At 40.5% G+C, this 25,345-nt stretch overlaps 1 protein-coding gene across 1 annotated transcript in view; it reads left to right on the top strand.

The window, feature by feature from the left end:
- Nucleotides 1-25,345, top strand: part of PSTPIP2 (proline-serine-threonine phosphatase interacting protein 2) — an 88,182-nt gene that overhangs the window by 13,978 nt on the left and 48,859 nt on the right. The gene's annotated exons all lie outside the window — the stretch shown is intronic.

A 25,345-nucleotide genomic window follows, 5' to 3' on the forward strand; every position in this document is an offset into this window, starting at 1 on the left:
TGTTGCACATTTCTAACAATATACTTATCACTCTATGTTTAACCATCTTTCCTTGTTTGCCTTCCTTGGTGGACTATGGTCAACTTCTCTCTTATTTACCTCTGTGTCCCTAGAGCTTGACACAGTTCCGAGAACAGAGTATGTGCTCAATAAATGTTTAACAAGTGAATAAATGAACACTGAAGTCTCACCAACTTGATGTTTAAAGAGTCACCACCCCACCCTCCACCCCCTGTACAATACATAATATTCAGGGGCCAAGCAACTGAATTCCACATATTTAATTTTTGTTGCCTTTTTTAGTCTGCTACCACATTTTTTAAAAGTTGTGATAAAATACACATAACATAAAATTTACCACCTTAGCCTTTTTTGAGTGTACAGTTCAGTGGTATTAAATACATTCCCATTCTTGTGCAACCATTACCACCATCCATCCCCTAAACTCTTTTCATCTTGTAAAACTGAAAGTCTATACCCATTAAACAGTAACTCCCCATTTTCCCTTCTCCCAGCCCCTGGTAACCACCATTACATTTCTGTCTTTGTGATTTTGACTACTCTGAGTACCTCATGTGAGTGGAATCATAGAGTTTTTGTCTTTTTATGACTGGCTTATTTCGCTTAGTGTAATGTCCTCAAGGTTCACCTGTGTTGCAGCATATGTCAGAATTTCCTTACTTTTTTTTTTTTGCGGTACACGGGCCTCTCACTGTTGTGGCCTCTCCCGTTGCGGAGCACAGGCTCCGGACGCGCAGGCTCAGCGTCCATGGCTCACGGGCCTAGCTGCTCCGCGGCATGTGGGATCTTCCCGGACCGGGGCACGGACCCGTGTCCCCTGCATTGGCAGGTGGACTCTCAACCACTGCAACACCAGGGAAGCCCAGAATTTCCTTACTTTTTAAGTTGAATATTATTCCATTGTATGTATATACCACATTTTGCTTATCCGTTCATCCATCAATAGACATTTGAATTGCTTCCATGTTTTAGTTATTGTGAATAATACTGCAATGAACGTGGGTATACAAATAATTCTTCAAGACCCTGCTTTCAATTCTTTTGGTATATACCCAGAAGTATAATTGCTGGATCATATAATAATGCTATTTTTAATTTTTTGAGGAACTGCCACATGTTTCCCACAGCAGCTGTATGGTTTCACATTCTCACCAACAGTGCAGAGGATTCCTGTTTCTTCACATCCTCACCAACACCTCTTACTTTCTTTTCTGTTTGTTTGCTTTTGTTTTCCTCTCTATTCAGACCTCCACTTACCTTCCACATTCTTCCTCTGTTTTTCTTTTGTTCTTTTTTTGCGGTATGCGGGCCTCTCACTGTTGTGGCCTCTCCCGTTGCGGAGCACAGGCTCCGGACGCGCAGGCCCAGCGGCCATGGCTCACGGGCCCAGTCGCTCCGCGGCTTGTGGGATCTTCCCAGACCGGGGCACGAACCCGTGTCCCCTGCATCGGCAGGCAGACTCCCAACCACTGCGCCACCAGGGAAGCCCTCTTCCTCTGTTTTGATCATCTTGCCTCCTACTTCATTAAGAAATCAGACACCGGCTGGTAAAAGCTCACTTACCTTCTATATAAAATTAGGTTCCACCATGAGTAACAGAAAAACCCAAAACAACAGTGGCCTCTACAAAGACAATGTTTATCTCGCACACGAAATCCCCAGCCATTCATTCCAGGGCTGGCACGGCCACCCACAGTGTCAGAGCCCACACGTCTGTCTGGCTCCTCGAGCGGTACCTGGGTTAATGCCTAGTACATAATGGGTTCACAGTAATAGTTGCTGAATGACTGAAAATAGGGTTTATTAACAGACATTAAAAACATTTAAAAACTTTTGATATATAGAACCAACCTGACTTCCTAAAGGGCAGACATAGTCTCAGTGTCCCCAGTAATATGTGAAGATAATCAGTTTTACTACATCAGCCATGGCCGGTGTGGTTTTTTCCCTGCCCGTTTAATAAGCAAAAACAGATGCCTTATTAAACTTTCATTTGTGTTTTTAATCAACAGGGAGAGTGAACATTGTTTATTTTCTTGTTGTATTTCCCCTTCTACAAATGGTTTTATTTCCTTCCTCATGCTTTACTCATAAATCTACATAAGTTTTTTTTAATGATAAAGATATTCTTTGTCATTTGCTACAAATATTTGTATGTATATTCTTGTATATATGAGTATGTGTATACGCAGTTGTGTGTGTAATTCACACGTTCTAGCCTCCAGTAACTAGCATGCCCTAGTGAAGGGCGTTCCTCATGCACTCAAGCTTTTGCCATGGACATTCCTGGGTTGGAATCCTGGCTCTGCTCCTTTCAAGCTGAGGGACGTACCCTTGTTCAAATTACTTAACCTTCCTAAGCTTAGTATCCTCATCTGTAAAATGATCGTTGTACTTAAATATGTATATGTATTTTGAAAACACTTTATACAGTGAAGTTCGTGGAGCTAATCTTTTGTAATTTTATCTATTGCACGTCAAGGTTTAAAAACTCCTCTGCATGCTGAAAGCTTGATAAACATTCAATTATTTTTTTTTTTGATATTTTTTTAATGGTAGAGTTTTACTCAGTATTTAATTGTCTTTCTGTATGAACCCTTAGGTGTTAGAACATTGGCAGAAGCCAGAGATGTGTGTGGACTTGTAAAGTCAGGAGAAGATTGATCGCTGCCCTCGGGGGGCCTGCACTTTTGTTAAGGGGCAAACACACTGATCGGAAACGGTTCATCTATTTTCCTCATGCTGCAATGAGTGGGTTAGCAGGGCAGGATTATGGGGCAGGCTCAGTTGGGGTACCAGTCCCTAAAAAGTGGTGAGATGGTACCAGGTATGTGATAAGATGGGGAAATCTGTGTTTCTAGATCACCTCAAGGGAGGCTATGGCATGGCACAGGGCTGGAAGAAGTACTTGAATAAGCTGCTTAGGGTAGGTGGACTGAGACTCCACCTGTACCTGAAGATCTTGCTTGAGTGAAAACAGTTGATAGTCTGGCCACCTTCTGAGGGGCCGGAGCCTAGTTTATTTTCAGGCTTAGTTTTGCTGCGTGATGGATGCCAGCTGAAATGCTGAGAAAATAGTCACCACCATCTTTCCTCTCCACTCTTGCCCTGCACTGCTGAGTCTCCACTCCTGTTTGAACACTACTTTTTCTATTTAAAGAATAGCTGCTTAAAGTGACGGGTTCATAAATGGCCACAAATACAGTTCCTTCACTGCTCAAGGCCTTGGTTGCCCCCCCTCTTAGAAGCTACTCTGAGGCTACACCCTGTTGTCAAACACAGACATGGCTTTCTTTTTTTTTTTTTTTTTAACATCTTTATTGGGGTATAATTGCTTTACAATGGTGTGTTAGTTTCTGCTTTATAACAAAGTGAATCAGTTATACATATACATATGTTCCCATATCTCTTCCCTCTTGCGTCTCCCTCCCTCCCACCCTCCCTATCCCACCCCTCCAGGCTGTCACAAAGCACCAAGCCAATATCCCTGTGCCATGCGGCTGCTTCCAACTAGCTATCTACCTTACTACGTTTGTTAGTGTGTATATGTCCATGACTCTCTCTCGCCCTGTCCCAGCTCACCCTTCCCCCTCCCCATAACCTCAAGTCCGTTCTCTAGGAGGTCTGCGTCTTTATTCCTGCCTTACCCCTAGGTTCTTCATGACATTTTTTTTTTCTTAAATTCCATATATATGTGTTAGCATACGGTATTTGTCTTTTTCTTTCTGACTTACTTCACTCTGTATGACAGACTCTAGGTCTATCCACCTCATTACAAATAGCTCAATTTCGTTTCTTTTTATGGCTGAGTAATATTCCATTGTATATATGTGCCACATCTTCTTTAAGACATGGCTTTCTTGATCCTGAGAGTCAGGTCCTGAACTAAGGGTACAGAAAGACCTAAGCTCTCAGGCATTTGACAGCTTCTCTACTGATGGCCAGATCTGGACAGTTGACCAGTTCTGTGGGCTATCTGCCCCAGCTCAGGCTTCCTCATCCACCTGTCCTATGTTAGCACCTACCTGTTTAATCAGGATTCCAACATAATTCCTGCTCAGGAGAGTGGTCAGCTTTGATTCTGACCAGCCATGGCTCAGGGCTACTTCCTGGCCGGCAGGCCTCTCCCTGGAAGACCTAGGCTGGTGTTGCCCTTTCCTGGGGAGTCTGTGTATGAGGGACCCGCATGTTCCTCCTGGGCATCCTCAGCTCTCAGGGAGGAGACATGCTGCAGGTCCAGGCACCTGCCTGTGAGCCACACAGCCCCTTCTGCAGAAACTAAACAAAAGGTCCCAGAGCCCAAAGGCTCAGCAAGCTACGAGCCAGTCTGCTCGCTGAGGGCAAAGAAATGAGTCCTGTGTGTGTGTGTGGGGGGGGGGGCAGTTGCTGAAGGCGAAGCTGGAAGCCTGGAAAGGCAGGGGCCCCGAGAGAGGCTGAGTGAACAAGACTTCAGCTATTCAGATGGAATTGTTGTTGTTGTTGTTGTTGTTTTAATTTATTTATTCATTTATTTAATTTTTGGCTGTTTTGGGTCTTTCCTGCTGCACGCGGGTTTTCTCTAGTTACTGAGGGCGCGGGTACTCTTTGTTGCCGTGTGTGGGCTTCTCTTTGCTGTGGCTTCTCTTGTTGCAGAGCAAGGGCTCTAGGCGCGTGGGCTTCAGTAGTTGTGGCTCGCGGGGTCTAGAGCGCAGGCTCAGTAGTTGTGGCGCACGGGCTTAGTTGCTCCGCGGAATGTGGGATCTTCCCGGACCAGGGCTCAAACCCGTGTCCCCTGCATTGGCAGGCGGATTCGTAACCACTGTGCCACCAGGGAAGCCCTGGAATTGTTATTGATTCGGAGAGAACAGGAAGTAGGCGGGGAGAGGCTGGCAGTCAAGGGTAGCCACAGCCCTCCCGGCCGGGGCTACATATCAGTTGGGGTCTGTACCCCACTCTGCCTCAGACTAAATGGGTTGCTGGAAGCCACCCACTAACCACTCTGGGCTTGAGCTTCCTATTGTGCAATGATGATAATACTATCTGGCCAGCCCAATCCTAGGGCCATCGTGTCTCAGATGGAAGAGGTGGAATTGTCAGTAATATATTAGTATGGCAATATTGTAGTGTTTTTTGCAGTTAAATTAATATTTTAAATTGAGATCATTAATGAAAATGATGAGTGGAGATCACTTTAAAAAGTTTAAGGAATTGTTAGAACAAGTGAAATATAGTTCCTAATCCCTAAAAATTATGATTCAAAACAAGCAGCAAGAAAGGTATTTATAATACATTAAGTTAAAAAAGTTACTCATTTGTAAAATAAGACCTCATTTTTATTTAAAAAATATGAAAACATAGTCATGTGTCATTAGGAAAATATCTGGGAGTTGTACAGCAAAATGTTAACTATTGTTTTCTCTGGGATTTCATGTGACATGAAAAATATAATTATTTTCAAAAGTTTATCTGTACTTTTCCATTTTTATACAATAAGTGTAACTTTTAAAATAAAGAATTAAAAGGTTTTTAACAAGAAAAAAATTGTTAAAAGAAGAAGTACACCTGTTTAGGCCGTAGAATAAAAGTATCAAACCCAGAGGGACACGGACCAGCCTGCAGGGAAGGGGCCTCATTACCTGCCTGTGCCAAGGCCAAGGCTTTCCCCTTAGAGGGGAAGGGGGCCCCACCTGACTGGGGGGACTCATGTCCAGGGGAGACCCCCTCCTGCTCCCACACACACTGGTGAAAGGACAAGACCTTCACCATCACCTCTCCTTGCCATCTGCCCTGTAAGCAGAGAACCAGTTGGCAGATACAATGAGTCATTTGTTTTTAATTTCTGTTGGTTTTTTTTTTTTTTTTTTTTTGTGGTATGCGGGCCTCTCACTGTTGTGGCCTCTCCCGTTGCGGAGCACAGGCTCCGGACGCGCAGGCTTAGTGGCCACGGCTCGCGGGCCCAGCCGCTCCGCGGTATGTGGGATCTTCCCGGACCGGGGCACGAACCCGTGTCCCCTGCATCGGCAGGCGGTCTCTCAACCACTGCGCCACCAGGGAAGCCCTCTGTTGGTATTTTTTTAAATTAAAAAAAAAATTTTTTTGCCTTGCCGCATGGCATGTGGGATCTTAGTTCCCCAACCAGGAATCAAACCCACACCCCCTGCGTTGGAAGCATGGAGTCCTAACAACTGGACCACCGGGAAAGTCCCTATTGGTATTCTTAAAAGTAGGCATGTGACACATGCTCATTGTAAAATAACAAAACAATACAGGTGCATATATAGTAAAAAAAAAAAAAAAAAGAAAAGAAAACTTAAAACATCAGAGTCCTTCCCTCAGCGCCTCAAATCCCAACCTCCAGGGGTAAGTTATAGAGTAAGTTTCTGGAGGTTTTTGCAGTAGACATATGCTTGTATAGCTTGTCCACATAGCTGTTGAAGAAGCATATTTATGATCCTTGTAAGGAACAGCAGATTATAAAGCTGCTCCTCCCCTCAACTCAGCATTTTTGTGTTTTTTAAAGGCATGTAAATGGAAGTTATCTCTGGTTTTCAAGATTATGGGTGATTTTGATGTTCTTTTTTCCTAGTGTGTTCACTGTAGGATAATCAGATATTCTGTAAATTTACAACAGTTTTAAGTCTCCCCACCCAAGAAATGTAGTGGCTGAGTTCTTTGCACCTTAATGTGACTGAAGGAGGTCCTGGTTGGACAGAGGCATCCCTGCTGGTGGGAGGAAGGCAGGACCAGGATTAGAGGGAGGCACTTGCCTTGGGCATAACATTTAAGGGGATGCCAAAAAACCCTAAACCCTCAGGAATCAAGATAAATAATACTTTAAAGCAGTATTTTTAAAAATCAAAATTAATGCAAAAAACCCCACAATGAACAAAATTTTAAAGAAAATCTTGTATTTGCATGGTCCTGTCATTATTTGCCTCACCCTAGTTGGAATGGGTCCTCCCTGGCAGAAGGGATCCTTTGGAAATGGTAAGCACTTTGGGAAAGGGCAGTTCACAGCAGAAGGGAGGCCCTGGCTCGGGGTGGGCTGGGAGTGATGGGAGAGGGAAGCTGGGAGAACATACGTGGGGCTCCATGGGAATTCCCTGACCAGCTACAAGCTTCATGTTGGTGAGGAGATAGAAAGTGGACCCAGCACAGCCTCGGGATTCTCTGTTCTCTCAGCTCCTTCATGGCTGCTGGAGCTGTGGGTTCACAGAAGGTCTCCTGAGCGTGGAGCACATCTCTGCTGAAGAGAGAGAAGGAGGAGGGGAAGGTGTGGGAGAGGGGGCTCCTGGAGAAGCCAGGCTTGGGAGGAAGCCCACCTAAGGCTCAGTTAGGTACTTATCCAACAAGAAAGATGTAGCCAAAAAAGATCAGGTTTTCCCTTGCAGTAGAAACTTGTTTATCTGTGTGCTTTCTCCACCTTTTGGCCTTGTACTGTTTTAATAGTGATCTTTCCAATTCATAAGTGAAGATCTAAAAGTGAAAATATTGTAAAAATGTGGAAAATATTCAACCTCACTAATAATAAAATATCCAAATTAAAACAGTACTGAGATTACATTTTTCACCTATCACGTTTAGCAAGTTAAAAAAAATATGTGTTAAGTGCAGTGCCTTCCTCTGGGGAAGATGCAGGGAGGTGAGCACTCCTAGTCATTGCTGGTGACAGGGAACACTGTAGAGTTTTTTGGAAAGAATTTGGCTGCATGTGTTATTAGTCTTAACAATCATAGGCTTTGGCACCGTAATTCCTCTCCTGACAATCAAGCCTAAGGAAATACTCCAAATATGAAAAAAGTGCTGACGCAGAAAGGTGTACATTGCAGCAAAAGTTTGGAATAGTCTGATTTTATCTTATGACAGGGTAGTCAGCTGACAGCACAGGTTTAGGCATCCCATCCTGCAAGGTTCAGAGGAAGAAAGGGAAAGAAAGTCTGCTTCAAAGACCCATATGCCCCAAGGCCCTACACCCAGAGGGAGCTTGTTTTAGGGACCTTTTGCCCCAAACCAGCTTCTGTTAATGGTTTCTACATTTTAAACTTCCTCTTTTCTTATTCTCCCATTCCCATGGGTCCTAAATTTTACTTAATGGACAAAAAAATTTCAAATTACCTAAACAAAAATAACCACCTCCATCCCTGCTTTTCCACCTAGAAAACTCCTCCTCAAGGCTTCCAGAATGTCTCCCCTTCCGTGAGGCCTGGTCTTACCAGCCCTGACAGTGCTTCTCCTCTGTGCCCCCACAGGGATCTCTGTACTTCTCTCATGAGGCTAATTCCACAGTATTATCCTCAGGGCCCAGTGGCACTGGTTTTGGCACTGGGTGAATGTGGCTTTGAATCTCTGTTCGGCTATGTATGCTATTGCTGTGTGACTTTGGGCTAGTGATGTTACCTCTCTGAGTCTCTGTGTCTGCATCTGAAACATCTGGATGATGATACCTGTTAGGGTTGGGGTGAGAAATCTTGCCTTTAATGAGTGTTTGCTGAGCACCTACTCTGTGCTAGACATGACACGAGATTTTAGGAGTTTATATTCTAGTCTGTGAATCCCATGGTGGCCAAATACACGTATCATACAGTTAAGGATCTTGGTGACAGCAGTGAAGGAAATAGAGTGTATGAGTTTCCTATTGCTGCTACAACTAATTACCACAAACTCAGTGACTTAAAACAACACAAATTTATCATCTTACAGTTCTGGATGGCAGGAATCTCACTGGGCTAAAGTTGAGGTGTCTGCAGAGCTGCATTCCCTCTGGGGGCTCAAGAGGAAAATCTGTTCCTTGCCTTTTCCTGTGTCTAGAGACTGCCCTCATTTCTTGGCTACTGGCCCTCTTTTATTGTTAAAGCCAGCAATCACATCACTCTGCTTCTCTCTTTTAAGGACTCTTGTGATTAACGTTGGGTCCACCTGAATATCTTGCATTAGTGTGTACAATTGCTGCGCCAGTATTATTAGCTAAAGTCCGTACTTTACATTAAGGTTCACTTTGCGTTTTCTATGGGTTTTGACAAATGTGTGATGCCATGTATCCACCATTACAGTATTATACAGAATAGTTTCACTAACTTGAAAAATCCTCTGTTCATCCTTCCTTGCCTCCCCTGAACCCCAGGTAACTGCCAACCTTTTTATTGTCTCCATAGTTTTGCTTTTTCCAGGATGTCATATAGTTGGAATCGTACGGTATGTAGGTTTTTCAGACAGACTTCTTTCATTTAGCAATATGCATTTAAGATTCTCCTATGTCTTTTTGTGGCTGGATAGCTCATTTCTTCTTATTGCTAAATAATATTCCATAGTATGCATGTACTACAGTTTGTTTATCATTCACCTATTATTGCAAGACATCTTGGTTGCTTCCAATTTTGTGCAATTATGAGTAAAACTGCTATCAACATCTGTGTGTAGGTTTTCATGGACATAAGTTTTAAACTTGATTTAGTTGAGATTTAGTTTCAGTGAGTCAGATCCAGCTCAGTTGAATGTCATTTTAACATGTGTTGCACATCTAATATACCTGAATATCCTCCGTGCTCCAAATTCATGCAAGATGTTCACTGGATCAAGCTGGATGAGAAATCAGTGAGTTAGAAAAGGAGAAAAGGCAGTGGACTCAGATGAACATGTACTGGAAGAACTACTTTTTATTTGCTTCTAAAATCCTGACATTTAATTCACACATAAGTCTGAAATTTGAATATGAAAACATTCTCATTCCCAAATTTCATGGACAGGAAGTACAGAAAACCCTAAATATACTGAACTTGGGCTGGCCTCAGTGAAATGGCAGTGATGAAACTAAAAATAAACTAAACCTACAACTTAACTAAATTTAAATTAAAACTTTGAAAAAGCCTCAAGGTCAACCCAAATTGTCTATTTTATAGTCAGTAGGAACAAGTAGAACCAAGAGTCACATATTTCAGGGGTCAGGGAAAGCTGAATCACTGAGACAGAGGATGAGTGATTTCTGGAATGAAAAAAATGTATTACTTGGTGTTATTCCTCAGGATCAAAGTTAATCAGCCTGATGTGCAAATTTGGAGATCATTGCATTTATTTGCATGTTGCTCGTTGAGTAACACTTTTTGCATTTATGTATTTCTACTTGAGTTAAAAATGTTGGGGGCTTCCCTGGTGGCGCAATGGTTAAGAATTCGCCTGCCAGTGCAGGGGACATGGATTCGAGCCCTGGTCCGGGAAGATCCCACGTGCCGTGGAGGAACTAAGTCCATGAGCCACAACTACTGAGCCTGTGCTCTAGAGCCCGCGCACCACAACTGCTGAAGCCCGTGTGCCTAGGGCCCGTGCTCTGCAACAAGACAAGCCACTGCAATGAGAAGCCCGCGCACCGCGACGAAGAGTAGCCCCCGCTCGCGGCAACTAGAGAAAGCCCGCGTGCAGCAACAAAGACCCAACGCAGCTGAAAATAAATTTATTTTTTTAAAAAGAGAAAAGAATGTTATGACTGGGCCTCAGTTTCTTCATTGGTTAAAGGACGGAGATTACTTGAGCTCTAAGATGTCTTCTGATACACCAGCATGCCAAGGCTGAAACACTGTGGGAGAGTAAACAGACTCTTCGATTACCTAGACTGTTTAGGAAATGGGATATTCTGATTAGCAATACTTTCTGATCAATTGATAATTGACCCTGATTCATTTTTGGTTCAAAATTTGTTAGAAATTATAAGTCTAATTTTGCTTTGGATAATCGAAGTCCAGAGAATATAAGGGAATTTTTCTTGAGGACTTTTCTGATTAAGCATTGGGGTTTCAGAGATGGAGATAGATAAGATGGAGGAAACTGAACAGGAATGAATGCACTGAGGCCAGGTTTTACCTTAAGGAAGTTATTAACAGTAAATATTTTCTATTAACTTGCAGTTCCTTTACTTCAGATAAATTGTCACAGAAAAAGATCCAGGCAATTGAATATCTGGATTACTTGAGTACAGGATAAGGAGTTAAGTTGAGGTTTGCCAGTTAGCCACAGTGAGATGCATCCTAGCTGTGAATTCTGCAGGGATGAGACCACTTAAGAATCTTCACAGTTATGTATTGTCTTAAGACTTCAAAACTTACTGTCCTTTGAGTACCCAGTTTGCCTGGTGGGTCAACCAGAAGGGTAGTAGATAGAGATTAAAGCCCTTCAAAATTGTATCGCAGTGGGGGTGTGATATGAAGCGTGTCAGAGGCTGTTGGGAATGTTTTTGGATTGGGCCCAAACTTCCCACCGGGAGTAGGAGGGGCTACGAGTCAGCTGGTACAGTCACTGTGGCCATTCCCCTGGGTTTGACCTACTTTGGATTCCTGGCTGTATTTGCTTTGGGCAGGATTGGCAGTACATTTGGTTTTTGAACTGGCTTGCTTTCTTGCCTTTCCTGGCGGGACTGCTAGTGTTTGTTGTTCCCTTGGATTTTGTTGGTCCCATATTTGAGGACCTACTTTCAGTTTCAGGTGCAACCTCTTCCTGGTACTTGCTCGCCTCCCAGGCCTGGACAGTGTCCTGGGCATGTCTGGGAATTCTCTGGAATGCCGTGGACCAGGAAGAGGACTTTGGGGTCTGTATTTCTGGGCACTGACACATCACTGGTTTTTACCCTGTGATGTGTATAGTCATGCACCTCTCAGGGTAAACTACAAACGTTTAACTTATTTTTATTAACTAGAAAAGCCGTAGCACTAACGTTAGCAGTGCTCTTGGGGGTGGTCTGGTGTTCCCTATGAATTAAAACACCTATCTTCAATTCTCATATTTTCTCTCCCAGGGGATTTGTAAGGCAAATGTCTCGTGGCCCTGAGGGTTGTGTGTGTGTGTGTCTGTGTGTGCGCACACACATGTGTGTGAGATTTGGATCATGTTAAAGGTTAGATGAGTAATGTCAGACAGCCAACTTTCTGAACATTGACATCTTCTAAATCTTATGCCTTCTTTGTTAAATTTACAGGGATAATCGTCTTTCAAAAAGCCATGATCTCACCATGCATAATATGAATTAATCTGTATTTAGTAAAATATGAACTTGTTTGTAGTTTTATGTCCAATTTTGTTATAGGAATCCAATCAGTTCAGAAATAGAGGTTGCCACTAGTAAATGTGAGGTATGTCTGCTTCTAGACTTTTCTCTTTGCTGTTATATATAATGAAGTTATACATTTTTCTTAACATATATAAGCTCACCTATTATGGGCTCATATATGCAACTTTCAGTTTTCTTGTAACAATATATTGTGAATATCTTCTTATGTTTCTATGTGTAATTCTGCTTTATTCTAATATCTATCCATTTATTTATTTGGCTGCTCTGGGTCTTAGTTGCAGCACACAGGATCTTGCTTGCCGCGTGTGGGATCTTCGTTGCAACATGCGGAATCTTTAGTTGCAGCATGCAGACTTCTTAGTTGTGGCATGCATGTGGGATCTAGTTCCCCGACCAGGGATTGAACCCGGGCTCCCTGCATTGGGAGCGCAGAGTCTTAGACACTGGACCACCAGGGAAGTCCCTGTTTTTCTTTTTAAGAGCACTGTCTGTTTATATCTCTTAGCTATTTGAAAAAAATTGGTTGTTCATCTTTATATGATTGATTTTAGGTGCTCATTGTATACATTAATCCTTGATTAAATATTTCTGCTCTACTCTGCGACTTCCTTGGTGGTCCAGTGGTAAAGAATCCACCTTCCAATGCAGGGGACGTGGGTTCGATCCCTGGTCAGGGAACTAAGATCCTATGCGCCGCAGGGCAACTAATCCCGTGTGCCACAACTACTGAGCTCGCTCGCCTCAGCTAGAGAGCTCACATGCCACAAACTACAGAGCCCACGAGCTCTGGAGCCTGTGCGCCACAACTAGAGAAGAGAAAACCCGCATGCCACAACTAGAGAGAAGCTCGCGCACCGCAACGAAGAGCCCATACACCACAACGAAAGATCCCACGTGCCACAACTAAGACCCGACGCAGCCATAAAAATAAAAAAAAATTAATAAATAAATATTTCTGTTCTTCTCAATTTGTCATTTTACTTTGTTTAGAGTGTCTTTTGTTATGGGAAGTTTTTAACTTTGAAAGAGAATTTTAGATTTACAGAAAAGTTGTAAAATTGTACAGGGAATTTCTATTTACTTTTCACTTGGATTCCTCAAATGTTAATACTTTGTTTTCTCTCTTTCTCTCTCTCTCTCACTCTCTCTCTCTCTCTCTCTCTCTATATATATATATAAAACACACACACATACATATATATGTACACACACATACATATAGATGTTTGTGTATCTATCCACACGTAAAATATATACACACACATTTATTTTTTCTGAACCACTTAAAAGTAAAGTTGCAGGCATGATCTCCCTTTATCCACAAATACTTCGTTGTATATTTCCTAATATAAGGATATTTTCCTGCTTAATCACAGTATGATGATAATATAATACTATTAGCTAGCATATAGACCCTATTTAAATTGTCCCAGTAATGTCCTTATAACTAAAGAAGAAAACATTTCGTTTGATCCAGGACTCTGTGTTGCATTTAGTCCGGTCTCTTCAATCTTCTTTAATCTGGAACAGTTCCTCAGTCTTTGTTCTTTATGACTGACATTTTTGAAGAGCATAGGACAGTTATTTTGTAGAATGTCCTTCAATTTGAGTTTGCCTGTTTCCTTATGATTAGATTCAAGCTGTTTTTGGCATGAGCTACACAGAAGTGATGCTGTGTTATTCTCAATATCAGGGGCATGTGATATTTATGTGTCCTGTTACTGGTTGTGTTAACTTTGACCCTTTGGTTAAGGTTGTTGTGTTAGTTTCCTGTTGCTGCTGTAGCAAATTACCACAAGTTTAGAGGCTTGAAACAGCACAAATTTATGATCTTATAGTTCTGGAGGTCAGAAGTCTGAAATGAGTTTCACTTGGCTAAAATCAAGGTGTCAGCAAGGCTGGTTCCCTCTGGAGGCTCTAGAGCCTCTGCCTTGTGCAGCTTCTTGAGGCTGCCTGCACTCACTGGCTTGTGGTCCCTTCCTCTAAGCCAGCGGCACAGCAGCTTCAAATCTCTCTCTCTGACCTCTGCACCTTTCTTCACATTTCTGACTGACTCTCCTGCCTCCTTCTTATGATGAGCCCTGTGATTACACTGGGCCCACCTGGATAATCTAGGATAATCTCCACATCTCAAGATCCTTAATTTAATCACACCTGTAAAGTCCTTTTTGTCACGTAGGGAAACGTACTCACAGGTTTGGGGATTAGGCTGTAGACATCTTTAGGGGGTCATTATTCAGCCTACTCCAGTGGTGTTTTCTAGGTTTCTCCACTGTAAAATTACTGCTTTCCTCTTTGTAATTACAGGAAAATACTTGAAAATATGTAAACATACCACTTTGCTCAAACTTTCATCCATTAGTTTTAACATCCATTGATTATTCTTTTTTTTTTTTTTTTTTTTTTTTTGCGGTACGTGGTCCTCTCACTGTTGTGGCCTCTCCCATTGCGGAGCACAGGCTCCGGACGTGCAGGCCCAGCGGCCATGGCTCATGGGCCCAGCCGCTCCGCGGCATGTGGGATCTTCCCAGACCGGGGCACGAACCCGTGTCCCCTGCATTGGCAGGCGGACTCGCAACCTCTGCGCCGCCAGGGAAGCCCCAATTATTACTCTTAATCAACTATTTAGGATGGTTCCTAAATAGTGATTTTCGAATATTAGCAATTTTATGGAAGAATAATTTACATATAATAAACTGCTAATGTTTAAAGTATACACTTTAATAAGTTTTGACATGTGTGTTCCACCCATGAAACTGTCACCACAGTTAAGATTGTGGATAGTAAACATATCCATCACCCCCAAACTTTCCTTTGCCCCTTTGAAATCCCTCCTACCTCATCAGTCCTCTTCCAGGCAACCACTGATCTGCTTTCTGTCACTGTAGGTTAGTTGTATTTTCTGTTATTTATGTAATTGGAACACAACAAGTACTCTTTTTTTGCCTTCATTTGTCATAATTATTTTGAGATTCGTCCATGTTGCCGTGTGTAAATAGTCTGTTTTTTTTTATTACTGAGTAGTATTCCATTTTATGGACATATCACAGTTTGTATATTCATTGACCTTTAAGGGACTTTTGGGTTATTTCCAGTTTTTGGCTATTACAAATAAAGCTACTGTGAACATTCATGTACAAGTCTTTGTGTGGTGATTTTCTAATTCCATCTACATAATAAAGTTGGCATTCTACTGGAAGGAAGAGCCTCTCTCTCTCTTTCTGTCTCTCTCTGTCCCTCTCTGTCTCTCTCTTTCTCTGTTAGTATGGATTTATGGATTCTTATTTTGTTCAATGGATTATGTTACTATTATACAATAATTTATCTTGATGCTCAGATTGTCCTAGATTTGGACAGTGGGGATCCCCTTTAAACTGGATCCTCTTATCCTGGATCCTGTGTCCTTTTGAAATATCCCCATCATTCTTTGAGCACTTCCATGCTTTCTGGCACAAGATGTTACAGGCTTAGTATGACATTTTTTTGCCCCAGTCCTGGAATCTTCCATTTCTCCAAAGAGCCCAGGTTCCTTTTCGTAGAGAATAGTATTTAGAAACCAGGATTTGTGCTCTAGTTATGCTCATTGACCCTACATGTCATATTTCTAGGCTCTCTCAGCAGACAGAGTAAGGAAATACATGTATGTATGCATAATGATACCTCCAATTCCATTCCAATGTCACAAGGTTATTCTAGCCTTACCCTGCTTGCTGTATTTCCCAATCCCTTCAGGTGGTGTGCTGCTAAATGGTTAACAACTGGGTCTCCAGTGGATAAAAACTGGGATTTGCAACCTTTGCCAATTTCTATGGTATAAAAACTTGCACTTTGCTTTTTTCACTTTAAAATATAGACTGGAAATCTTGCTATATCTGTTCTTAGAGATATTCCTCATTCTTTTTCATAGGTGCATAAAACTTCATTGTGTGGATGTACCATATTTTATCAAGCACTCTCCTATATATGAGCACTTAGGTTGTTTCCAAAATTTCCCAGTTACAAACAGTACTGCAGTGAATAACCTGTGCGTATGTATTTTGGTTTTGCTGGAGGTGTATCTTTAGGGGTACATTCCTAGAAGTGGGATAGCTGGATCGAAAGGTAAACACAGGGACTTCCCTGGTGGTCCAGTGGTTAAGACTTTGCCTTCCAATGCAGGGGGTGTGGGCTCCATCCCTAGTCGAGAGCTAGGATCCCACGTGCCCCGAGGCCAAAAAACTGAGACATAGAATAGAGGCAATACTGTAACAAATTCAAGAAAGACTTTAAAAATTGTCCACATCAAAAAAAAAATCTTAAAAAAAAGATAAAGGTAAATACATATGTGGTTTGGTTAGATATTGTTGAACTTCCTCTTCTAAAGTTTGAACCAATTTTCATTCTCACCAGCAATATATGAGAGTGGCTGTTTCCCACAGTCTTGTCAACACAATGTGTTGTCACACTTGTTAATTTTGTCATTCTGATGGATGAGAAATGGTATTTCAGTTGTTTTCATTTGCACTTCTCTTTTTTATGGGTAAGCTTGTATATTTTTCTATATATTTAAGGTACACATACACGCAAAGTAAATCATCTGTTCATATTTCTTGCCCATTTTTGGGTTCTTTTCAATCAGTTTCAAAGAATTATTTATATATTAGTACTTTAGCTGTTATTCTACATTTTATATTCTCTAACTTTTTCAATTATGTTTATGTTGTTAATTTTATTCTTTTTTATAGGATCACGCTGCATATAGTTCAACTTACTTTTTTTTTCTTTTTAATTTTTGAATTTTATTTTATTTATTTTTTTATAGAGCAGGTTCTTATTAGTCATCAATTTTATACACATCAGTGTATCCATGTCAATCCAAACCACCCAATTCAACACACCACCATCCCCATCCCCCCGCAGCTTTCCCCCCTTGGTGTCCATATGTTTGTTCTCTACATCTGTGTCTCAGCTTGTGCCCTGCAAACTGGTTCATCTGTACCATTTTTCTAGGTTCCACAAACATGCGTTAATATACGATATTTGTTTTTCTCTTTCTGACTTACTTCACTCTGTATGACAGTCTCTAGATCCATCCATGTCTCAACAAATGACTCAATTTCATTCCTTTTTATGGCTGAGTAATATTCCATTGTATATATGTACCACAACTTCTTTATCCATTCATCTGTCGATGGACATTTAGGTTGCTTCCATGACCTGGCTATTGTAAATAGTGCTGCAATGAACATTGGGGTGTATGCGTCCTTTTGAATTATGGTTTTCTCTGGGTATTTGCCCAGTAGTGGGATTGCTGGATCATACGGTAATTCTATTTTTAGTTTTTTAAGGAACCTCCATACTGTTCTCCATAGTGGCTGTATCAATTTATATTCCCACTAACAGTGCAAGAGGGTTCCCTTTTCTCCACACCCTCTCCAGCATTTGTTGTTTGTCGATTTTCTGATGATGCCCATTCTAACTGGTGTGAGGTGATACCTCATTGTAGGTTTGATTTACATTTCTCTAGTAATTAGTGATGTTGAGCAGCTTTTCATGTGCTTCTTGGCCATCTGTATGTCTTCTTTGGAGAAATGTCTATTTAGGTCTTCTGCCCATTTTTGCATTGGGTTGTTTGTTTCTTTAATATTGAGCTGCACGAGCTGTTTATATATTTTGGAGATTAATCCATTGTCCGTTGATTCGTTTGCAACTATTTTCTCCCATTCTGAGGGTTGTCTTTTCATCTTGTTTATAGTTTCCTTTGCTGTGCAAAAGCTTTTAAGTTTCATTAGGTCCCATTTGTTTATTTTTGTTATTATTTCCATTACTCTAGGAGGTAGATCAAAAAAGATCTTGCTGTGATTTATGTCAAAGAGTGTACTTCCTATGTTTTCCTCTAAGAGTTTTATAGTGTCCAGTCTTACATTTAGGTCTCGAATCCATTTTGAGTTTATTTTTGTGTATGGTGTTAGGGAGTGTTCTAATTTCATTCTTTTCCATGTAGCTGTCCAGTTTTCCCAGCACCACTTATTGAAGAGACTGTCTTTTCTCCATTGTATATCCTTGCCTCCTTTGTCATAGATTAGTTGACCATAGGTAAGTGGGTTTATCTCTGGGTTTTCTATTTTGTTCCATTGATCTATATTTCTGTTTTTGTGCCAGTACCATATTGTCTTGATTACTGTAGCTTTGTAGTATAGTCTGAAGTCAGGGAGTCTGATTCCTCCAGCCCCATTTTTTCCCTCAAGACTGCTTTGGCTATTCGGGGTCTTTTGTGTCTCCATACAAATTTTAAGATTTTTGTTCTACTTCCGTAAAAAATGCCATTGGTAATATGATAGGGATTGCATTGAATCTGTAGATTGCTTTGGGTAGTATAGTCATTATCACAATATTGATTCTTCCAATCCAAGAACATGGTATATCTCTCCATCTGTTGGTATCATCTTTAATTTCGTTCATCAGTGTCTTATAGGTTTCTGCATACAGGTCTTTTGTTTCCCTAGTTAGGTTTATTCCTAGGTATTTTATTCTTTTTGTTGCAATGGTAAATGGGAGTGTTTCCTTAATTTCTCTGTCAGATTTTTCATCATTAGTGTATAGGAATGCAAGAGATTTCTGTGCATTAATTTTGTATCCTGCAACTTTACCAAATCATTGATTAGCTCTAGTAGTTTTCTGGTGGCATTTTTAGGATTCTCTATGTATAGTATCATGTCATCTGCAAACAGTGACAGTTTTACTTCTTCTTTTCCAATTTGTATTCCTTTTATGTCTTTTTCTTCTCTGATTGCCGTGGCTAGGACTTCCAAAACTATGTTGAATACTAGTGGTGAGAGTGGACATCCTTGTCTTGTTCCTGATCTTAGAGGAAATGCTTTCAGTTTTTCACCATTGAGAATGATGTTTGCTGTGGGTTTGTCGTATATGGCCTTTATTATGTTGAGGTAGGTTCCCTCTGTGCCCTCTTTCTGTAGAGCTTTTATCATAGATGGGTGTTGAATTTTGTCAAAAGCTTTTTCTGCATCTATTGAGATGATCATATGGATTTTATTCTTCAATTTGTTAATATGGGGTATCACATTGATTGATTTGCACATATTGAAGAATCCCTGGGATAAATCCCACTTGATCATGGTGTATGATCCTTTTAATGTGTTGTTGGATTTTGTTTGCTAGTATTTTGTTGAGGATTTTTGCATCTATATTCATCAGTGATATTGGTCTATAATTTTCTTTTTTGTAGTATCTTTGTCTGGTTTTGGTATCAGGGTGATGGTGGCCTCATAGAATGAATTTGGGAGTGTTCCTTCCTCTGCAATTTTTTGGAAGAGTTTGAGAAGGATGGGTGTTAGCTCTTCTCTAAATGTTTGATAGAATTCACCTGTGAAGCCATGTGGTCATGGACTTTTGTTTGTTGGAAGATTTTTAATCACAGTTTCAATTTCCTTTTCTGTGATCGGTCTGCTCATATTTTCTATTTCTTCCTGGTTCAGTCTTGGAAGGTTATACCTTTCTTAAGAATTTGTCCATTTCTTCTAGGTTGTCCAATTTATTGGCATAGAGTTGCTTGTAGTAGTGTCTTAGGATGCTTTGCATTTCTGCAGTGTCTGTTGTAACTTCTCCTTTTTCATTTCTAATTTTATTGATTTGAGTCCTCTCCCTCTTTTTCTTGATGAGTCTGGCTAATGGTTTATCAATTTTGTTTATCTTCTCAAAGAACCAGCTTTTAGTTTTATTGATCTTTGCTATTGTTTTCTTTGTTTCTATTTCATTTATTTCTGCCTGATCTCTATGAGTTCTTTCCTTCTATGAACTTTGGGTTTCGTTTGTTCTTCTTTCTCTAGTCCCTTTAAGTGTAAGGTTAGATTGTTTATTTGAGATTTTTCTTGTTTCTTGAGGTAGGCTTGTATAGCTATAAACTTCCCTCTTAGAGCTGCTTTTGCTGCATCCCATAGGGTTTGGATTATCGTGTTTTCATTGTCATTTGTCTCTAGGTATTTTTTGATTTCCTCTTTGATTTCTTCAGTGATCTCTTGGTTATTTAGTAATGTATTGTTTAGCCTCCATGTGTTTGTGTTTTTTATGTTTTTTTCCTTGTAATTCATTGCTGATCTCATAGCCTTGTGGTCAGAAAAGATGCTTGATGTGATTTCAATTTTCTTAAATTTACTGAGGCTTGATTTGTGACCCAAGATATGATCTATCCTGGAGAATGTTCCATGTGCACTTGAGAAGAAAGTGTAATCTGCTGTTTTTGGATGGAATGTCCTATAAATATCAATTAAATCTATCTGGTCTGTCGTGTCATTTAAAGCTTCTCTTTCTTTATATATTTTCATTTTGGTTGATCTGTCCATTGGTGTAAGTGAGGTGTTAAAATCCCCCACTATTATTGTCTTACTGTCAATTTCCTCTTGTATAGCTGTTAGCAGTTGCCTTATGTATTGAGGTGTTCCTATGTTGGGTGCATATATATTTATAATTGTTATATCTTCTTCTTGGATTGATCCCTTGATCATTATGTAGTGTCCTTCCTTGCCTCTTGTAACGTTCTTTATTTTAAAGTCTATTTTATCTGATATGAGTATTGCTACTCCAGCTTTCTTTTGATTTCCATTTGCATGGAATATCTTTTTCCATCCCCTCACTTTCAGTCTGTATGTGTCCCTAGGTCTGAAGTGGGTCCTTGTAGACAGCATATATATGGGTCTTGTTTCTGTATCCATTCAGCAAGCCTATGTCTTTTGGTTGGAGCATTTAATCCATTCACGTTTAAGGTAATTATTGATATATATGTTCCTATGACCATTTTCTTAATTGTTTTGCGTTTGTTTTTGTAGGTCCTTTTCTTCTCTTGTGTTTCCCACTTAGAGAAGTTCCTTTAGCATTTGTTGTAGAGCTGGTTTGGTGGTGCTGAATTATCTTAGCTTTTGCTTTTGTCTGTAAAGCTTTTGATTTCTCTATCAAATGTGAATGAGATCCTTGCCGGGTAGAGTAATCTTGGTTGTAGGTTCTTCCCTTTCATCACTTTAAGTATATCATGCCACTCCTTTCTGGCTTGTAGAGTTTCTGCTGAGAAATCAGCTATTAACCTTATGGGAGTTCCCTTGTATGTTATTTTCATTTTTCCATTGCTGCTTTCAATAATTTGTCTTTCATTTTTGCCAATTTGATTAATATGTGTCTCGGCGTGTTTCTCCTTGGGTTTATCCTGTATGGGACTCGCTGTGCTTCCTGGACTTGGGTGGCTATTTCGTTTCCCATGTTAGGGAAGTTTTCGACTATAATCTCTTCAAATATTTTCTCTAGTCCTTTCTCTCTCTCTTCTCCTTCTGGGACCTCTATAATGCGAATGTTGTTGCGTTTAATGTTGTCCCAGAGGTCTCTTAGGCTGTCTTCATTTCTTTTTTTTTTTTTTTTTGCACGGGCCTCTCACTGTTGTGGCCTCTCCCGTTGCAGACCACAGGTCCTGGACACGCAGGCTCAGCGGCCATGGCTCGCAGGCCCAGCTGCTCCGTGGCATGTGGCATCTTCCCGGACCAGGGCACGAACCCACGTCCCCTGCATTGGCAGGCAGACTCTCAACGACTGCGCCCCAGGGAAGCCCTGTCTTCATTTCTTTTCATTTTTTTTTTTTTTTTTCTGTTCCATGGCAGTGAATTTCACCATTCTGTCTTCCAGGTCACTTATCCATTCTTCTGCCTCAGTTATACTGCTATTGATTCCTTGTAGTGTAGTTTTTTTTTTTTTTTTTTATGAAAGAAAAAGAATATTCATTTATTTTTAATGACTTATTAGAACAAATACCTATAGATATCATTATATATATGATATATAAATTAATTTTACAATATATCATGTATTAATTATTAAAACATACTCTGGTAAATATTATATATTCAATATGAAACAGGAGGAAAGGGGGCAGGGCACAACCTTTAAAAGAATTACATAGCCCGAGGACACAACATAAACTGATTAGAACAAAATAGGTCCAAGATGGCGGACGAGTCTACTTCCACTAGACCTTGAGCCTCAGTATACACTCATTGTAACACATCAGCAAGCTAAGCGACACACCCACAGGTGCCACGACAGTTCCAAGGATGACCATAAAGGTCAAAAAGTGGGCGGTGGCTCAATTCCTAGAAATCCCCACCCCTTCCCCAAAATAGCTGGAATACTCCTCCCACTCATCAGCGTATGAAATTACTCACCCCTATAAAACTAACAACCCCACACCCTGGTGCTGCCCTCGCCTTCTTTTTTTTTTTTTTTTTTTTTTTTTATTTTTATTTTTTTTTTTATAGGTATACCTGGATTTAATTCTCACTTCTACCGCTTGGTAGCTGGATAGCCTTAGGCAAGTTTCATACCTCCCTGAAATTCACTTAATTCAGTCTGTAAAATGGCATAATAACTTATTATAGCATCCTTTTAGGAATTTTAAATCAGTTCTTGAAATAAAAGTACACAATATATAGACAAGTATGGATTCCTCAATAGATGTTTGACCTTTCATTTCTCCAGTATCCCACCCGCATCAAATAAAGAAAAATACTTTTTAAAATTTACGAATATTTCATTGTTGTAAAGTTAAAGCCATAAAAATAATCAAATGGCCTACTATCATACCGTTAGAAGAAAAAAAAAAGGTGTTCATGAGAGTTCCATATTAGAATACAAGTTTTCCTTAGGCACCTGTTTATGTATGCTATTCTGCTCTTTGCAATAAATAATTAAATTTAAAAGACTTAATTCCTCACTTTTAAGACCTTATTAGTTTACAAATTACATATTGACCTATGCTAAATTTTATACCGACCCATGCTAATGAATTCAGTACAGAAAACAAAAAACACTGCACTCAAGCAAACTACATATATATATATATATATATATATATATATAACTTATATGAGAATTGCTACTCCAGCTTTCTTTTGGTTTCCATTTGCATGAAATACCTTTTTCCATCCCCTTACTTTCAGTCTGTATGTGTCTCTAGGTCTGAAGTGGGTCTCTTGTAGACAGCAAATATATGGGTCTTGTTTTTGTATCCATTCAGCCAATCTGTGTCTTTTGGTGGGAGCATTTAGTCCATTTACATTTAAGGTAATTATCGATATGTGTGTTCCCATTCCCATTTTCTTAATTGTTTGGGGTTTGTTATTGTAGGTCTTTTCCTTCTTTTGTGTTTCTTGCCTAGAGAAGTTCCTTTAGCAGTTGTTGTAGAGCTGGTTTGGTGGTGCTGAACTCTCTCAGCTTTTGCTTGTCTGTAAAGGTTTTAATTTCTCCATCAAATCTGAATGAGATCCTTGCTGGGTAGAGTAATCTTGGTTGCAGGTTTTTCTCCTTCAACACTTTCAATATGTCCTGCCACTCCCTTCTGGCTTGCAGAGTTTCTGCTGAAAGATCAGCTGTTAACCTTATGGGGATTCCCTTGTGTGTTATTTGTTGTTTTTCCCTTGCTGCTTTTAATATGTTTTCTTTGTATTTAATTTTTGACAGTTTGATTAATATGTGTCTTGGCGTATTTCTCCTTGGATTTATCCTGTATGGGACTCTCTGTGCTTCCTGGACTTGATTAACTATTTCCTTTCCCATATTAGGGAAGTTTTCAACTATAATCTCTTCAAATATTTTCTCAGTCCCTTTCTTTTTCTCTTCTTCTTCTGGAACCCCTATAATTCGAATGTTGGTGCGTTTAATGTTGTCCCAGAGGTCTCTGAGACTGTCCTCAGTTCTTTTCATTCTTTTTTCTTTATTCTGCTCTGCAGTAGTTATTTCCACTATTTTATCTTCCAGGTCACTTATCCGTTCTTCTGCCTCAGTTATTCTGCTATTGATCCCATCTAGAGTACTTTTAATTTCATTTATTGTGTTGTTCATCGTTGCCTGTTTCATCTTTAGTTCTTCTAGGTCCTTGTTAACTGATTCTTGCATTTTGTCCATTCTATTGTCCATTCTATCTCCAAGATTTCGGATCAACCTTACTATCATTATTCTGAATTCTTTTTCCGGTAGACTGCCTATTTCCTCTTCATTTGTTAGGTCTGGTGGGTTTTTATCTTGCTCCTTCATCTGCTGTGTGTTTTTCTGTCTTTTCATTTTGCTTATCTTACTGTGTTTGTGGTCTCCTTTTTTGCAGGCTGAAGGTTCGTAGTTCCTGTTGTTTTTTGTGTCTGTCCCCAGTGGCTAAGGTTGGTTCAGTGGGTTGTGTCGGCTTCCTGGTGGAGGGTACTAGTGCCTGTGTTCTGGTGGATGAGGCTGGATCTTGTCTTTCTGGTGGGCAGGTCCACGTCTGGTGGTGTGTTTTGGGGTGTCTGTAGACTTATTATGATTTTGGGCAGCCTCTCTGCTAATGGGTGGGGTTGTGTTCCTGTCTTGCTAGTTGTTTGGCATAGGATGTCCAGCACTGTAGCTTGCTGGTCGTTGAGTGAAGCTGGGTGCTGGCTTTGAGATGGAGATCTCTCGGAGATTTTTGCTGTTTGATATTATGTGCAGCTGGGAGGCCTCTTGTGGACCAGTGTCCTGAAGTTGGCTCTCCCACCTCAGAGGCACAGCACTGACTCCTGGCTGCAGCACCAAGAGCCTTTCATCCACAGGGCTCCTTAATTTGGGATGATTCGTTGACTATTCAGGTATTCCACAGATGCAGGGTATATCAAGTTGATTGTGGAGCTTTAATCCGCTGCTTCTGAGGCTGCTGGGAGAGATTTCCCTTTCTCTTCTTTGTTCTCACAGCTCCCAGGGGCTCAGCTTTGGATTTGGCCCCGCCTGTGCGTGTAGGTCGCCGGAGGGCGTCTGTTCTTTGCTCAGACAGGACGGGCCCTTGTAGTGTAGTTTCATTTCAGTTATTATATTGTTCATCTCTGTTTGTTTGTTCTTTCATTCTTCTAGGACTTTGTTAAACATTTCTTGCATCTTCTCGATCTTTGCCTCCATTCTTTTTCTGAGATCCTGGATCATCTTCACTATCATTATTCTGAATTCTTTTTCTGGAAGGTTGCCTATCTCTGCTTCATTTAGTTGTGTATCTGGGGTTTTATCTTGTTCCTTCATCTGGTACATAGCCCTCTGCCTTTTCATCTTGTCTATCTTTCTGTGAATGTGGTTTTAGTTCCACAGGCTACAGGATTGTAGTTCTTCTTGCTTCTGCTGTCTGCCCTCTGGTGGATGAGGCTATCTAAGAGGTGTGTCTTAATTGTTATTTTTACTATGAAAAGTTTTTCTTTTTAGGTGATCAAATTTTTTTTTTTTTTGTCCATGTTGCAGCATGCGGAATCTTTGTTTCCCGTCCAGAGATCA

This window comes from Orcinus orca, chromosome 15, assembly GCF_937001465.1.
Source record: "Orcinus orca chromosome 15, mOrcOrc1.1, whole genome shotgun sequence".
Taxonomy (NCBI): Eukaryota; Metazoa; Chordata; class Mammalia; order Artiodactyla; family Delphinidae; genus Orcinus; species Orcinus orca.